At 35.3% G+C, this 18,675-nt stretch overlaps 1 protein-coding gene across 1 annotated transcript in view; it reads left to right on the plus strand.

The window, feature by feature from the left end:
- Nucleotides 1-8,776: 8,776 nt before the first annotated feature.
- The window catches only part of LOC121427232 (activated CDC42 kinase 1-like), a 50,681-nt gene continuing 40,782 nt past the window's right edge, over nucleotides 8,777-18,675 (plus strand). The window contains exon 1 of the mRNA XM_041623536.1: nucleotides 8,777-8,897. The gene's annotated coding sequence lies outside the window, so the exon portion shown is untranslated. The remainder of the gene's footprint in view (nucleotides 8,898-18,675) is intronic.

Consider the following 18,675-nt stretch of genomic DNA (forward strand, 5'->3'; position numbering starts at 1 on the left):
CCAAGGGCCATGGGGCAGGGCGAAAAAGACTGTGAAATTTGATTTGAATTGTCTGACTTGTAATTTTAGTATACAATTCACTGGTCGGGCGCGCGCTCACTTGATTCAACGTAAAACCTGGAAGTTTCAATCCAACCACCCCCATCATGCCCATTGTCCCTCCCTGCTTTTGAAGAGTGTGTATATGGTTATCACGTATTGCGCGCGACCACGTCTGTATCGGAGTGCTGCTCCGCTGGAGCTTGATTGAGTCGGGTTATAGGAGGGATGTATTGGAATATGTGAAAGACTTTGTAAATGATTTGCGATTGTCGGATGTGAGAATTATGTACATTATAACATATTTTAAAAAATACAGGGGGACCTGATTTCGTGGGGGTGCTTCCTATGGAAAATAATACACGCAGCAACCCCAGCACCCCCGCTTCCCAGGTCCCTGTATACTGACCCAATAGAGATATTTTAAGGACTGTGCCATTAAACGGATATGTCTCTCACTGGTCAAATAATGCGAGCGCGAAGCGCGAGCTTAAAATTTTTGATATTCAGACCTAAAAAGTGGACATTATAATCAATCTTTTGTAATTATGATACGTACCTGTCTCGCTGAATAATGCGAGCGCGAAGCGCGACCTGAAATTTTTGTAAATATTGACCACCAAACAGGAAGATTTTAAGGACTGCATTTTAGGAGTCCATTAAGAGTATACACATCTCACCATAGTCATCTAATGAGAGTGCCAATAAGCGCTTGCCGAATTTGTTAGAATTACATCTGAACATGCACATAAAGCACTTGTAATCATGATTAACATATACCAATCTCACTAATCAAATTTTGCGAGCGCAAAGCGCGAGCTGAAAATTCAGGAAATTCAGACCAGAAGAGGGGCATTTTAAGGCTTGTTTGTAGGAATTTACGAAGACTCTATGTAGTTCACTAACCAAATGATGCGAGCGCGAAGCGCGAGCTGAAAATTTTTGATATTCAGATTAGAAAAAGGGATAATTTAAGGACTAATTCTAGGATTTCATAGAGAGCAGACATATTTCACCAATACACTACTGTGAACGTAAACACGGACAGGAAATGTTTTATAATAAGACCTTAAAATGGGGCAATCATTCTAAGTAGTCATGAAAAGGAAGCATGCTATTGTACATAAAACAATAATAACTCTACGTGCGAGGAAATATATTTGGCAGTTTGGTGTATATTGACTTTAAACGGGAGGTTTTAGTATAAGAGGATTATATGTCTCGGTAAACAGACAATGCGAGCACCAGGGACAATAAAGGAATAGGCCTTGAGCAAATTATGTTTCATATAGTTATGAAAAAAAGTTTCTTATGTAATATAACATAATCATGATATAAAAATGAACGATAATGTTTTCTTTTCTCCCTTTCTCCCTCTTTTCTCCTTTTCCCCGTTTTTTTTTTGTCGGCCGATGGGGGGGGGGCACGTGCCTCCCTTGCCCCCCCCGTATAGTTACGCCACTGTCTCTGATTATACTTTGCTGTTCCATGGGTCCCCCCCCCCCCCCGTTAGCTGAGATAACCGCCTATATAACGGGAGGCGCGATAGCTCAGTCGGTAGAGCGGGGGTTTCGGATTCTGGTGACCCGGGTTCGATTCCCAAGTGGTGCTGCGCTAGTGCCCTTTGGCTTTGGTAAAGCATTTATCCTCATTACCAGGTCCCTCGGAGAGGACATTAAGCCGTTGGTCCCCTGGTTGCTTGCTCACAGGCATTCACAGGGGCCGCGGAACCGGGGGCTTCAGCCCCCCACTTTTTTCCAAAACCGTGTACAAAAACGTAAAAATGACCATTTGATTATGATTTGATTATGATTTTTAGCATGGTCAGCCCCCCACATTTGGCTTGAAAACCGATCCGCGGCCCCTGAATTCATGCTTTCTTATATAGCAGTCAGGTAAAAAATAAACCTCGGTATAACATTACCCCAAAGTGAAGTGAAATGAAATTGACTAGTTGAGTATATACAACAATACTAAGTCCACTCTCTTTTTCTTTTGAGTCAGGGAGTTAATGAGTTCTTATTGTGCCGGATAGATATCTTTAACAAAAATATCATTTTTTTTTACTTTCACCTCTGAACCGAACATCAGAATGTATATATATTTTCTAAGGGGCGAGCCACGGAAATTATTTCCGTGGGGCCATTGGCGGCGGAAGCCAAAAAATTTAGGGGGTGTCCACCTAAAATTTTGGGATGGGCACAGGTAAAAAAATTGGACAAGCGCCCCAAAAAATTTTAGACAAGCAAAAAAAAAAAATAAAATAAAATAAAAGGTCATGAACCTAAATTTTAGGGGGGAACAACACACGTTTCAAGGGGCAAGGGAGGACGTTTGAAAAAAATTGACAAGCAAAAAAAAAACGTCCCCCCACCTCAAATTTTTTTGGGGGGGGACATGTCCCCCCCGCTTCCGCCGCCTATGCTTGGGGCAAGCGGGGAAGATGACCTCAACCTGGCATTTTTTGTTTTTGAATTGAATAATAGAGTATAGTAATAAACATATACATGTAAATTTACAAGACTCAGTCCTCTCATGTCGATGCCCATCTCTTCTTCTTTCTTTATTTCCTCTTTTTTTCCATTGATCTTTTAAAAAGTAATAAATGATTTGCCCCTAATTGCCCCCTATAGCATCGTCCATATATATTTTGTCCAGGCTTTTCGATCACAATTACTCCGGTTGTCTTGGGTGCTAACACGGGTCAATCGCCAGTGACGAGATGCTCAGAATGCGTTAAGAGATAAAAGGTGATTACTTATCAATCGTTTTTTGCTTGACGTGTCTGAGAGATATAAAAACAATGTCCAGCTCTCTTCGGGGAGATTCGGGTTTTTTTTCATATATTCAACTGCGGTTTTGAAATCATCGATTCGTGAAAAGATGGGGAATGCAAGATTCTCCTGGAAGGATTTCTACAAGCATGTTTTAGATGGATTAGGTGCGAAGTTTATCTTTTGAAGAAGGTATTTAATGGATGAAAAAGATAAATAAGTTACAAGACTCAGTCCTCTCATTCTGATGCTCATCTCTTCTTCTTTCTTCATCGATCAAATATTGGGAGCGCGAAGCGCGAGATGAATATTTAGGAAATTCAGACCTGGAGAGGGACATTTTAAGGCTTGTTTGTAGGGATTCACTACGACCATACGTATTTTACAAACCAAATGATGCGAGCGCAAAGCGCGAGCTGAAATTTGTTATATTCAGATCAGAAAAAATAATCTATTATATGGCTGATATTGGGGATTCATGAAGAGCAGACATATTTCAACAATCCACTAATGCGAACGTAAGCACGAACAGGAAATGTTTTATATGAAGACCTTGAAATGGGGGCAATAACTTTGAGTAGTCATGAAAAAGAAGCATTTGTCACTACATAAAACGTACAATAATCCACTACTGTGAACGTAAACACGGACAGGAAATGTTTTATATTAAGACCTTAAAATGGGGCAATCATTTTAAGTAGTCATGAAAAGGAAGCATACTATTGTACATAAAACAATAATGATTCTACGTGCGAGGAAATATATTTGGCAGTTTGGTGTATATTGACATGAAAACGGGAGGTTTTAGTACAACAGGATTAAATATCTCGTTAAACAGACAATGCGAGCACCAGGAACAATGAAGATATAGGCCATGAGCAAATTATGTTTTATAAAGTTATGAAAAAATGTTTCGTTATAATGTAAAATAACATTATAACGAACAATAATATATTCTTTCCCATTGCGATTCTCTTTCTTTCTCCCACCTTTTCTCATTTTCGCCGTTTTTGTCTCACCTGCATAGCAGAGTGAGACTATAGTATATAGGCGCCGCTTTTCCGACGGCGGCGGCGGCGTCAACATCAAATCTTAACCTAAGGTTAAGTTTTTGAAATGACATCATAACTTAGAAAGTATATGAACCTAGTTCATGAAACTTGGCCATAAGCTTAATCAAGTGTTACTGAACATCCTACCTGAGTTTCATGTCACATGACCAAGGTCAAAGGTCATTTAGGGTCAATGAACTTAGACCATGTTGGGGGAATCAACATCAAAATCTTAACCTGAGGTTAAGTTTTTGAAATGTCATCATAACTTAGAAAATATATGAACCTAATTCATGAAACTTGGACATAAGGTTAATCAAGTATCACCAAACATCCTGCATGAGTTTCACGTCACATGACCAAGGTCAAAGGTCATTTAGGGTTAATGAACTTTGGCCGATTTAGGGGTATCTGTTGAATTACCATCATAACTTTAAAAGTTTATGGATCTGATTCATGAAACTTGGACAGTAATCAAGTATCACTAAACATCCTGTGCAAGTTTCAGGTCACATGATCAAGATAAAAGGTCATCTAGGGTCAATGAACTTTGGCCAAAGTGGGGGTATTTGTTGAATTACCATCATAACTTTGAAAGTATATTGGTCTAGTTCATAAAACTTGGACATAAGAGTAATCAAGTATCACTGAACATCCTATGCACATTTTAGGTCACATGACCAAAGTCAAGGGTCATTTAAGGTCAATGAACTTTGGCCACATTGGGGGTCCAGGGGCGGATCCAGCCTTCGCCAATAGGGGGGGCCCGGAATTTTTTTCAGCCATATTTTCCCCGATCGGCCGCTCAAATATGATTTTGCCGGGATTTTTTCTTTCTTTGAAGGGGTAGTCCTAATGGTCACTTTTTAGCTTTATTCTTATGATACATAAATGTATAATACCATAACCCTTATTTATATAATGCGAGCGCGGAGCGCGAGCTAATTTTTTTTGGAAATCTTATGTACTTATTCCTAAAATTTTGATTTTTCTGGGAAATGTTTGTCTTCCTGAAAAAAAGATGTGTATGCAAGTTAATAATTACTACGAACGTCAAGAGTGAGCAGAAATGAAGTGACGGAAAAGGTACTGTTAAATACTTGCTTGCAATTAACCATGAAGACGTTACATATTTTTAAAAATCAAATAATGCGAGCGCGAAGCGCGAGCCGAAATTTTTTGACATTTTTACCTAAGGAATGGAAATTCTTAGCACGTTTTGTTTAACAGAATAGGTATATAATTAAACATGCGAGCACGAAGTGTGAGCAAAAAATTTCGAGATTTAGACCTACTGAACAAGACACTCTATTCAATTAGTTTTGTAAATCATGAAAAGGATGAGTAAGTGGGGATCTTCCTTATATTAATAATGCAAGCGCAGAGCGCGAGCAGAAAATTTTTGTATACGTTTTGAACTGTTCGAAATTGTACCTGTTATGGACTGCTTGCATTTAGCCATGAAGACGTTACATATTTCAACATTCAAATATTGTGAGCGCGAAGCGCGAGCTGAAAATTTTTGACCTTTATTACCTGAATAATGGAAATGCTAAGCACTTTTTGTAATCTTGGAAGGACTCTAAGTATATAAACTAAACTTTATTGATGCGAGCACGAAGCAGAAAAATTCTGGACACTCTATTCATGTTTTGTAAATCATGAAAAGGATAAGTTATTTATCCGCGAGCAGACACTTTTTGATATTGTGATCTGAAACTGGATATTGATTTAAATAGAGAACAATCTGCGTATCTGAATTAACGTGTGTTTTATATTTAGACCTAGAATTTGGGTATTCTAAGTACCTTTCTTATCATGAAAATCAATAAAGCGAGCGCAAAGCGCGAGCTAAAAACATATGATATTCCGATCTAACAAAGGGTCAATTTAAGCTCTGTATTGCAAACACTTAATTGATCGGAAAATTGTGAATCCTGATGGATGACAGTTAAAAAAGAGCTGATGTATTTTTACTTTGAGTTTTTACATAGGACCGGGACATTCTATAAGCCAAGGGCATTATGTCATCATAAGAAAATGATGACTATCTTCCTATTTCTCTTCCTAAGCATGAGAGCGCGAAATCTGTTAATATTATGGCCTGAAAACTGGACATTTAAAGTACTTTCGTAATTATGCATAAAATGCATGATATCTATCAATGCGAGCGGAAATCGCGAGCCGAAATTTTTGATAAACTGTCATCAGAGTAGTTTGATTTAGAATTAATATTGGGATATACATAACTCACAAATCAAAATGCTAGCGTGCAGCGCTAGCTGATACGTTTTGACAATCTAACCTGAATAGGGAACTTTTTGAGAACTTTATGGAATACAGGAAAATAATAGGTACCTGACAAATCAAATTTTGCGAGTGCGCAGCGCAAGCAGAAAATGATAATATTCAGACCATAACACAGACATTTTTACAGAGCACTTTTTTAAAATCAATTTGTAAATCAAACAAAATAATGAAAGTTCAATTTCCCAGCTGAAATATGTTTTGTACATTGACTTCAAAGATTGATATTTCAAGCTCCATATTGAGCAAGTTATGCAAATCCCCTAAAAGACAATAAGAGCGCGAAGCGCGAGCGAAAATTTTATATCCTAACAAATAGATTTTTCAAAAAAATTATTTCAAAGTCTTCCCCTCATGTTATTTTATTCAATCATGTTCCTCCTCTTATGTTTGCCTTTCTTCTTTTCTCCTCTCTTCCCTTCCTTTTCCTTTCTTTTTCCTTTTTTTTCTTTTTTTTTGCTCCGCCAATAGGGGGGGCCCGGGCCCCTCGGGCCCCCCCTGGATCCGCCTATGGGGTATTTGTTGAATTACCATCATATCTCTGTAAGTGTATTGGTATATTTCATAAGACATGGAAATAAGAATAACCAAGTATCACTGAACATCTTGTGCGAGTTATAGTAGTTTTCAAAGTCAGCACTGCTGCTACATTGAATCGCGTGATGCAGGTGAGACCGCCAGAGGCATTCCACTTGTTTTTTTCTTCCTTTCGGTGTACACATGAGGAAACGGGCAATGCACTCGCAATTTCTTTTATGAGAAAATACTCACGGTATAGATATTTCAATGTTACATATTTGACGACAAACTAAAGAAGCCCTAAACAAAATCTTTATAATTTTACGATGATGCTAACTTTACACGTTCCATAAGGAATCAAGCAGCGTTTTTTAATCATTGGATGAAAAATTAATCATGATAGGCTTACAAGCCATTAGGAATTATTCTTGATAGTCCTATATTATACAGTATTAAAAATGTAATAAAAAGACACTGTGGGTTAATTGTAAACATCATCGGCTTTTTTTAAAATTTACTGCATGCCCATCGTGTGTAATAAAAAAAATCAAAATTAAAATGCCATAACTTTCTTATTTAATCGGATTTTATGCTTGTTTGGTGACATATATAGTTAGGCTATATGAGTAAAATAAAATCTGCAACAGGGTCGAACCGGCCCTAGAGCCCCCTTTTTGTTTTTTTTTCAGGAATGAGGGCAAAATGAGTGCTCCGTACCCTCTAATCAGGTACCAGTATTTTTGTGCTTGCTATTATAATCTCTTTAATAATTATTGTTAGTTACGATTTTTATAATATTTGAGTGGCAATATATTAACGTAAGACAATCATTCCATGCAGCTATTTCTAGACATTCGACTTTTAGACATCTTTTTGATTTGTTTAAACCATACTACCTCCCAACTCGGGCTGAAAAAAAAACAACAACTTCATTTTACGTTCTTGAAATTGACTAATAGTTAGAACTGCATTTTGCATTTTTGCCTCTTCCTCAGAGCGCCCTCACAATTTGACTTCGCACTTCATTGTTATAAAATTTATACAGTGGGCCTATAGTCCTATTATGGGATTATTAATTCATTAAGGTGTTCATTAAGGTCTGAAGTATTCAAGTCGGTTTGAAAATGATAATAAAAAAGTAGAAACATAAATAAACGATAAAAATGACACAAGAAAACGGAGAGCACATTATTTTATTCTACATAAATACTGATCAACTCTATATGCAATATTATTTTAATATAGTGTTAATAATTTTATACCTCAGATAAAACCTAGCTCAGATATCAATTGTCTATTATACATTTTACCTGGGTTTAATTATTGAAAAATAATGAGAAGCTGCATGGAGGGACGGGAATAAGCTACACTGTTTGTAGTTGGTCGGTTATTTGCCCCCCCCCCCATAGGCCTATTTACTATACTGGCTCTATATAACTGGGGCTACTTTTAGCATTAAAAACAAACAAACAAACACATAAACAAATGAAAACTAGAAAACATCATTAATCTAGTGATCATCCTCTGCCAACTCATGATTATGTTTATTTCGCACAATTATTTAGCTACTCTTTTGTTTCTTGTTTGTTTCTTTCGATCACATTCCTTTCGGGGTTTTAGGCTTTCTCTCTTCTTTCACCTTTTATAAAATATCGCTATCATGATAAATTTCTTTCATTTTTCCTTTCTTTCCCCCTGTTTTTATTTTCTCATTGTTTTTCCTGGTTCTTTTCCTTAGCTCTCCCCGGGCCTCCCTGTCTTTCTTTATTTTTTTTCGGCTTGCATACATACATAAAGTTGCATTTAGGATTAGGTTAAGTTCTTGACGTAGGATCTTCTGCTGTGTCCAGCTCCTGGTAGTATAGGCTTATATAGGACCCATAATTGCACTATTCTTTCTATCTTTCTTTCTTTCTTTCTTTCATTTTTCTTTCTTTCTTTCTTTCTTCCTTTCTTTCTTTCTTTCTTTCTTTCTTTTTTTATTTTAGAACTATCAATTGCTTTAATAACCTCTATTTAATCTCTTTATTCAGATGGATCCAAAAGATGTAAAAATTCGTACATGGTTGTGATAACATTTTTAGCAATTTAGGGACACCGTACATACACGGAACCTTCGTATTTACCGGAACTAAACTTGTTGGAAGGCTAGGAAAAGTCTCTTTTTCCACGTCTGTAAAGTGTAATATATATTATTATTACCAGGGTAAGTATGATTATAAGTTTATTTCTAATTGATTTACTAAACATAATTTGGGATGTAGAAGTATAGTCAGATTTTGTTGGTGAACTGAGTGTTAGTATTTTCAGTTTTGTTGTCTGTGCGTCATTCATTGCACTGGCGACAGTGAACGGAGTTTGTGTTGCTGATCATGCCAGCCGTGGCCGCAGCGCAGGCCGGCCTAGTCGTTTAGTCAGCCATGACGCTTTTGGAAGGTAAATTATTCACTGGCACTTGTTTGTATCAATGCACATCCCAGTATTACACTTACAGTGAAGGTCTGGCCTCTGGGAAACGGAAAAATATTGGCATACTCGTGATATAGGCCCCGCTCGAGAAAAAAATTGTAATCGATCATACCTCAATATCTAGGTTGCTAACTTCAGCTCACTATATATACTCGTGATATAGGCCCCGCTGCTGTGTTGAACGGCTTGGAATGTCCGTGCGCGGGGCCTGTTTCACGAGTATAGTACTATAACCGTTATATAGGCCCCGCGCTACGGCACTGCAGACACTCCAACACAGTAGCGGGGCCTATATCACGAGTATATATTAAGCTTGCATTCTAAGATAGTCGCGAAACAGGCCCCGTCCAATGCACTTGTCCCAGCATTCGCACGTGTGTGGCCGTGGGGCTCGGATGACGGCTATATAGTATACTCGTTATCGAGGCCCCTTACACTGTTATGTAGTGGAAAATAACGTGGTCGTGGGGCTTGTTTCCCCGCGCGTTGGTCGATGAGAATTATCACGGGCGGGGGGGGGGGGGGGGCTCCAATTTACTTCTTCAGAAATCTATCTGTCGATTTACTTATGTGTGAATATAGTTTTTCATTATTCATTCATTTATCAATCTATTTGTATTGAATAATTAATGTATTCATTAATCATTTAATTCATTTGTGTTTAGTGTTTTTTTCTTTTGTGATCTATTTGTATTGATTAATTAATGTATTTAATTTATTTGTGTTCAGTGTTTTTTTTTGTGTTATATATATATGGAGAGATAGTCAGAGGTTGTTTTTAATTTTTTTTATGTGCGGAAGTTCATTTATTTCAATCTATTTTTATTGATTATCTATGTATTTATATTGATTAATAATGTATTTATATTTTTTCATTTAATCTATTTGGTTATGATTTTTTTCTTTTGTGATGTAGAGAGTCAGAGGTATCATTCGTTTTTAATTATATCTGTGCATGAAATTTCATTTATTTATTTATCAATCTATTTTAATTGATTAATATATTAATATATACATTAATAATTTAATTTATTTGTTTTCAATGTTTTATTTTCTTTGGTGATATAGCGAGTCAGAGGTATCATTCATCTTTAATTATTTTATGTGTGAAAGTTCATTTAATTTAGCTGTCTTTTTCAATCGATTAAGAATTGTATTTATATTTATTAATAAATGTATTTATATTTATTCATTTAATTTATTTGTTTTCAGTGTTCTTTTTCTTTTGTGATACAGCGAGTCAGAGGTGTGTCATTCGTTTTAATTCTTTTTATGTGTGGAAGTCATTTGATTTATTTATCTGTCTTTTTCAATCGATTAAGAAATGTATTTACATTTATTATTTACTTTATTTTTTTTCAAGTTTTTTTTCTTTTCTGATATAGAGTCCGGGGTATAATTTTTTTTTTTAATATTTTTATTTGTGGAAGTTCATCTAATTTATTTTTAATTGATTAATAAATGTATTATTAATTACAGGATTTATTTGTGTTCATTTTTTCTTCTTTTGTAATGTAGAGAATCAGAGGTATCATTCGTATTTTTAATTCTTTTTATTTGTGGAAGTTCATCTTATTCATTTTTAATTGATTAATTAATGTATTATTAATTTTAGGATTTATTTGTTTTCATTTTTTTTGTGATATAGAGAGTCAGAAGTATCTATTTACTTTATTTTTTTTTCTTTTCTGATATGGAATCAGGGGTATAACTCGTTTTTTTTTTTGTGTGTGTGGAAGTTCATTGTTATCTCCCTTGTTTTGGGAAAATAAATTGGAGGACCCCCCCCCCCGCATTTCTGGGCGTTGTGGCGTGCGCCTGTAATCCAAGCTGTGGGGAAGTTACAAATTGATGCCGAAGCTCGAGGTTCGAGTCCTGGTCACGTCTTTCGGATGGTGACGTTAAAGTTCAGTCCCAGACGTAAATAAGATTGATACACGTCTGACAAAACTCAAATACACAAACACACATTTCATTTTTATTATTTTTTTACGGGAGGGAGGGGTTCATCAATAATCAAATTATATAATTCTTGTATAATTCCCCCCAATCTTCCATTTATTCACAAAATCATTGCTCGATTTTTTTTTCACAATATATTTGTGAATAATGCGTCTCTTTTATAATGAAATAAGTTGCAGCAATGAATATCTAATGCACTAAATCAGTTGCCAATCCAATGTTTTAAGTTCTTCGTAGAAAAAAAATTGAATCAACCTAATTTTCATAATACAAAAGAACAAGTGGTGATATGACGTCACCAATTTGCTAATTGAATTATGATGATGACACACCCATGACTGTTTCATCGGATTGATGCAAATTTTCAAAATGCGATAACTTTGTTATTCCTTGTCCGATTTTGATCATATTTTCAGTGTTTTGTTTATCTGAATTTTCTTTATTTGTGGGCATACAACTCATACTATTTTCTGCCCAAAGTTTATTAGCCAACACGTTTATACGAGATTCTTTCCATTACCCACTTCCTAAGTCCAGTCTGTCGTTCTTATTATGTTTGTGGGACTTTTTCGGGTGATCCCTCTCAATATTTAAGCAATCATTAATATGTTCATTAATATTTTCGGGGGGGGGGGAATTTACGGTCACTGTTACTCATGTTGAGGGGTCGATTTTCTTACTTTTCATTAGGGGTGTATTGAAGTTGATCCCAGTCTTTAAATTTTTATTTTCATTGTTATTCTTTTATGAGAATTGCCAATTATTTATCTTATTTGAAAATCGCATCTGTTGATACTGTTTTTTTTTCTAGGTTGAAAATCAATCGCTTAACCATAATAATTCATTAACGAAACTAGTGCCTTATATTAGGGGTGCATTGAGGTTTATCCTTGTCTTTATAGTTGTATTATTTATTTTTATTCTTGTTTTATTAAATAAATTTGCCAATTATATATCATATTCAAAAAGCGCATCTGTTAATACTCTATTTTTTCTTGGTTAGAAATCAATCGCTTACCCATAAGTATTAATTGACGAATATAATGTAGGGTGTTTATTAATTTTTGTTTAAGAGGGAGATAGAGACATATCTATTCAGTGTCTTTCTTGGTAATTTGGTGGCTCTGAAAAGAGCCGTTGTGTTTAGAGGCGAGATTAAATCTCAAGCCAAAATGACTCCTGAGAGTCATTCGAAGTCGCTGTCATCGCCTCACCCCAGGTAAAGGCGCTCCTTGAGCATGTTGAGTAGTTGTTTGCCGTGGCTGGTTGACGACTGCTTGGACCTGCACCCTCCTCTCCTCCTTCCTAATCTCGATGTAGTCAGCTGCACTGGCGTAAATCCCAGGGGATGGGGGGATATATCCCCCCCCCCCCTTTTGGCGAAAGCTGGATCCGCCCCTGGATATCCCCCAGCAATAATAAAATTGACCAAACCAAAAGAAAATTAATAAATCTTCCCCGAATGAATATGACTATTCGTTTTCTTTTTTGAACTTAAATGGATGAAAAGTGGGGAAGCGGGGGGGGGGGGGTGCATTTATGAAAGGAATGAAAAATACAAATCGATAATACACACGAAGCCAGATGATTGATTCAATATTGAATAAGAGAAGAAAGCCGATTTAAAAAAATATATATATATATATTGACTACTTACATCCAGGTGATTACATGAATTAATAAATGGAAGATTGGGGGAATTATACAAGAACTATATAATTTGATTATTGATGACACCTCCCTCCCCGCAAAAAAAATAATTAAAATGAAATGCGAGGGGGGGGGGGGCTCCAATTTTGAAATAACAATGAACCTCCACACACAAAAAAAACGAATTATACCCCTGACTCTATATCACAAAAGAAAAAAGTTAAAACAAATAAAGTAAATAAGTAATAAATGTAATTTTTTTTTTTTTTTTTTTAAAACAAGTGAACACCTAGTTAGCAATAATGCATATAGCATTTCCATTTATTTGAAAGCAGGATAAAAGAGCATTCCAGATTAAATGCCTTGCTCATGGGCATAGGTGCCACGGCCGGGATCGAACCCCGGACTTTCCATGTATAGCCAGGCGCCTTAGACCACTCGGCCACGGCACCTCCACATTTCTTAATCGATTGAAAAAATATAAAAATATAAATGAATTTCCACACAAAAAGAATTAAAACGAAAAAGAAAAAAAACTGAAAACAAATAAATGCAATGATTAATACATTAATTAATCAATTAAAAGTAAATAAGATGAACTTCCGCAAATAAAAAGAATTAAAAAAACGAATGATACCTCTGATTCTCTACATTACAAAAGAAGAAAAAATGAAAACAAATAAATGCTATAATTAATAATACATTTATTAATCAATTAAAAATAAATTAGATGAACTTCAACAAATAAAAATGATTAAAAACAAATTATACCCCTAAGACAGATAAATAAATTAAATGAACTTCCAAACCGAAAAAGAATTAAAACGAATGACCTACCTCTGACTAGCTGTATCACAAAAGAAAAAAAAACACTGAAAACAAATAAATTGAATGAATAAATATAAATACATTTATTAATCAATATAAATACATTAATTAATCCATTACAATAGATTTAATAACTGATCTTCCGTACATAAAAATAATTAAAGATGAATGATACCTCTGACTCTATATCGCAAAAGAAAAAAAAACACTGAAAACACATAAATTAAATGAATAAATATAAATACATTTATTAATCATATAAATACATTTATTAATCAATTAAAATAGATTGAAATGAACTCCCGCACATACAAATAATTAAAGACGAATGATCCCTCTGACTATCTATATCACAAAAAAATAACACTGAAGTTAAAATAGATTGATAAATATAAAATTAAATGAATAATGGATAAATATAAATACATTATTGATTAATAAAAATACATAGATTATCAATTAAAAAAGATTGAAACAAATAAACTCCCGCACATAAAATAATTAAAGATGAATGATACCTATGACTTTCTATATCACAAAAGAAAATAAAACATTGAAAACAAATAAATTAAATGAGTAATGAATATATATTAATATATTAATCAATTAAAATAGATTGATAAATAAATAAATAAATGAAATTTCACGCACAGATATGATTAAAAACGAATGGGCTGACTCTCTACATCACAAAAGAAAAAAATGAAAACAAATAGATTAAATGAAAAAAATATGAATACATCATTAATCAATATAAATACATAGATAATCAATTAAAATAGATTGAAATAAATGAACTTCAGCACATTAAAATAATTAAACACGACCTCTGACTCTCTCCATATATATAACACAAAAGAAAAAAAACCACTGAACACAAATATATTAATTGATTAATGAATACATTAATTAATCAATAAACATAGATCACAAAAGAAAAAAACACTAAACACAAATAAATTAAATGATTAATGAATACATTAACTAATCACTACAAATAGATCACAAAAGAAAAAAAACACCAAACACAGATAACTTAAATGATTAATGAATACATTATTGAACACATTAACTAATCAATAAACATAGATCACAAAAGAAAAAAACACTAAACACAAATAAATTAAATGATTAATGAATACATTAACTAATCAATACAAATAGATCACAAAAGAAAAAAAACACCAAACACAAATAACTTAAATGATTAATGAATACATTAATTAATCAATACAAATAGATTGATAAATGAATAATGAAAAATTATATTCATACATAAGTAAATCGACAGATAGATTTCTGAAAAAGGAAATTGGAGCCCCCCCCCCCCCCCGCCTGTGATAATTCTCATCGACCACCGCGCGGGGAAACAAGCCCCACCACCACGTTATTTCCCACTACAAAACAGTGTAAGGGGCCTCGATAACGAGTATACTATATAGCCGTCATCCGAGCCCCACACACGTGCGAATGCTGGGACAAGCGCATTGGACGGGGCCTGTTTCGCGACTATCTTAGGATGCAAGCTTAATATATACTCGTGATATAGGCCCCGCTACTGTGTTGGAGTATCTGAAGTGCAGTAGTGCGGGGCCTATATAACGGTTATAGTACTATACTCGTGAAACAGGCCCCGCGCACGGACATTTCAAGCCGTTCAACACAGCAGCGGGGCCTATATCACGAGTATATATAGTGAGCTGAAGTTAGCAACCTAGATATTGAGGTAGTATAATCGATTACAAGTTTTCTCGAGCGGGGCCTATATCACGATTTTGCCAAAATATTCTCGCCAGCATGCAGCAGACTAAATAAATTCTAAACTTGAAATTGAAAAAAAAATGCATTGACAAACTAAGTTACGTAGACTTGACTTTTCTTTGGCTCTTGTTCAGTTGTTGTGAAAGGCTTCCTAGTCTAGACTAAGAAAAATATGTAGGAACAATAAAAAAAATAGCTGATGTATACTGCCATCTTTCTTTACTCTTTTGGTCCTGGAATTGGAAAGATTGAAAAATTGAACTGAAAAATTGGTAAAGTCAATCTTGATGTTCATTAGAGATTTTAATAGACAGGAATAACCATCGTTTCTGGGGATTTCCTTAACAATTTTTGACATTGCACTATATAATCCCCATTCACCGATGGAAGTACGTTAGTGTGAGCTTGCATGTGTTATCACGGTCACCAATTCTGTAGACTAGAAGTATCCAGACTTCAATATAAAAAAAAAATCGAATTTACAGTCTAAGGATTTAAAAACTACCTAAATAATGTCTCGAGGATGTGAAGAATAAAAAAAATTGAAAAAAGAGATTAAAAGGTGATAAAATAGTACTTAACCGATGTTTACTTGTCTTGGTCTCGAGAATCACCCCCCCAAAATGGCAGCCAAAATAGGAAGTATTTACCAACGAACGGAGAGGGCGTCAATAATTTATGAATGTGATATCGATATTGCTTTCGATATTATGCGATCTGCTCCGCATGCGAGCTAAACCCTACGATCACAGGTAGCAGACGACCTTCAATATATCGAGACATTAAAGGGGTGGTCCAGGCTGGAAATATGTCTGAATACAGAGTAGAATTCACTGAGCAAAATGCTGAAAATTTCATCAAATTCGGATGACATATAATAAAGTTATTGAAGTTTATAGTTTAGCAATATTTTGTGAAAACAGTCGTAATGAATATTCATTAGGCGAGCTGATGATGTTACATCTCCACTTTTCATTTTTTTATGTTATTACATAAAATCATATTTTTTTCATTATTTCATACTTGTGTGAATAATACATGTATGTTTCCCTTATAATGAAATAAGTTGCAGCGATAAATATCTATATCAGTTGTCAATCCAATTTTTCTAGTTCTTGGAGGAAAAAATTTGAATAAACCTAATTTCATATAATAAAATACAAAAGAACAAGTGGAGATATGTTACATCATCAGCCCACCTAATGAATATTCATGATGACTGTTTTTACAAAATATTACTAAACTTTGAAATTCAATAACTTTGCTATTTGTTGTCCGATTTTGACAAAATTTTCGGCATTTTGCTCAGTGAATTCTACTCTATTTAATGTAGAGGGCAGCAACATACAATCTGCATGTGAATGTTTTCGATAAGGCCGAACAACCGTACCCAACCTGTGCGGCCGGGAAGGGCCGGGGCGAGGGGTACAATCGAGTAGGCCTATGATGTAGTGAAGAGCAGTCACGATGTGTGGATTGTAGTGAAGTGAGATAGTGTTTTGTGAGGTTTTGTTGCCATGTAATATTCATATTTTGTTGAGATTTTGGAGTAATTTTTGTTGCCGTTTTGTGAATTCTGAGGAAGAATATGTTTTCTTTGATTTTCCGTTTGAAATGCCAATTTCCGTTTGAAAAGGCCGTGAATTCCGTCCGTTTTCCGTGATTGCGGAAAATCACTGTCCTTATATACTTACCTTGCACCAAGAACCGCATTTGGCAGTGGATCTCTAACTAGTGGGTCGTCCGTGCTGCGACGCCACTTATGGCGTCCACAACACACGTCTTCTATCAAATCTATGGCTTGATTTTTCTGTGCGCGGCAGCATGTAATGAACCCTAAAGTAGATTGGGATCATCATCAAAGTTTGTTTTATAATCTTTATGAATGGGGTCCTTTATAAGCCTTTACGTTTTACATTGGATGAGTGCTTAGGAGTCAAGGATTTTAAGACTGCCCTTCTGTTGATTTTTTTCTTGAATACCATCTAACTTGTCTTTGTTTACACTTGCTAGACAGGTATAGCTTGGTGGAAAATTCATTCAAATTCATTAAAAATTACCTATTTTCACCATATTTTAGACAGGGGTTCTTGACTTACATAGTGAGGATTCTATGAAGAATAGCTGTGAGGTGAGGTAGGCATGCAGGCGCGTACGCAAGGGGGGGGGGGTTTAGGGGGTTCAAACCCCCCCTTTTTTTTTTTTTTTTTTGCTTGTCTCCCCAGAGGTCGGTCTGGTCAAGGAGTTATCGGGCAAGCGCCTGATAACTCCTTGGTCTGGTTACGGACAGTTCCCCTACCCAATAATGTACAATGTATATGACAGCAATAATGAACAGAACAGAATCTCATGTTTCCGACGAAAAACACAGAAAAAATTTCCGCTCGCTTCGCTCGCTCCATTTTATTATATCTTTATTTCTGCATGTCGCTGACATGATCACGGTATCGCCATTAACAAGGCCATACATGATTATCATGATGTATACTTATGAATACAAGTGAACCAAGACAAAGACATACGTTTTCTTACAAAATATGTTTTACCAATATGAAAACAAAAATGACGGAAAATGCTAAATGTCGGTTAGCTCGCTCCGCTCGCTCGTAATAATTTATGAAATTCCATAAGTATCTAGTCTCCTGTTCAAGGCCGTATTATGAGTGTTACGAATAGAAGGACATGTAGCATCGACTAATACTTGATTTACTAACAAACTATTGACAAGAAATGTATGTTTTGACGGGAAAACGTGAAAATTTCGGCTCGCTCACTCCGCTCGCTCGTAATCATTTATGAAATTTCTTAAGTTTCTAGTCTCTTGATCAAGGCCATATCATGAGACTTACGAGCAGAAGGACATGTATCATCAACTAATATGTAATCATTACCAACAAGCTATTGAGAAGAATTGTATGTTTTGACGGAAAAACGCAAACATTTCGGCTCGCTCGCTCGTAATTATTCATGACATTTCTCAAGTTTCTAGTGTTCTGATCAAGGCCATATCATGAGTGCTACGATCCGAAGGACAAAAAGGTTGTTTTCAACGCAAAAACAAGAACACTTCTGCTCGCTCGCGGGTCATGACCGCACTGTTACATACCCCATCCCCACTTAAATGTTATTGTCTTATTTGCAGCGCTGAAAAAAAAAAGAAAAAAAAATCATCACCTCCCCCCCGCTCATCACTTTTTAGAGACTGGACGGGAGATTTAAAAAAAAAAAATCAGGTCGAAAACCCCCCCTTTCAAAAATCCTGCGTATGCGCCTGTAGGCATAAATAAGCGAATGCTTCCGAAGGAGTCTTATAT

This window comes from Lytechinus variegatus, chromosome 14 (genome assembly GCF_018143015.1).
Source record: "Lytechinus variegatus isolate NC3 chromosome 14, Lvar_3.0, whole genome shotgun sequence".
NCBI lineage: Eukaryota > Metazoa > Echinodermata > Echinoidea > Temnopleuroida > Toxopneustidae > Lytechinus > Lytechinus variegatus.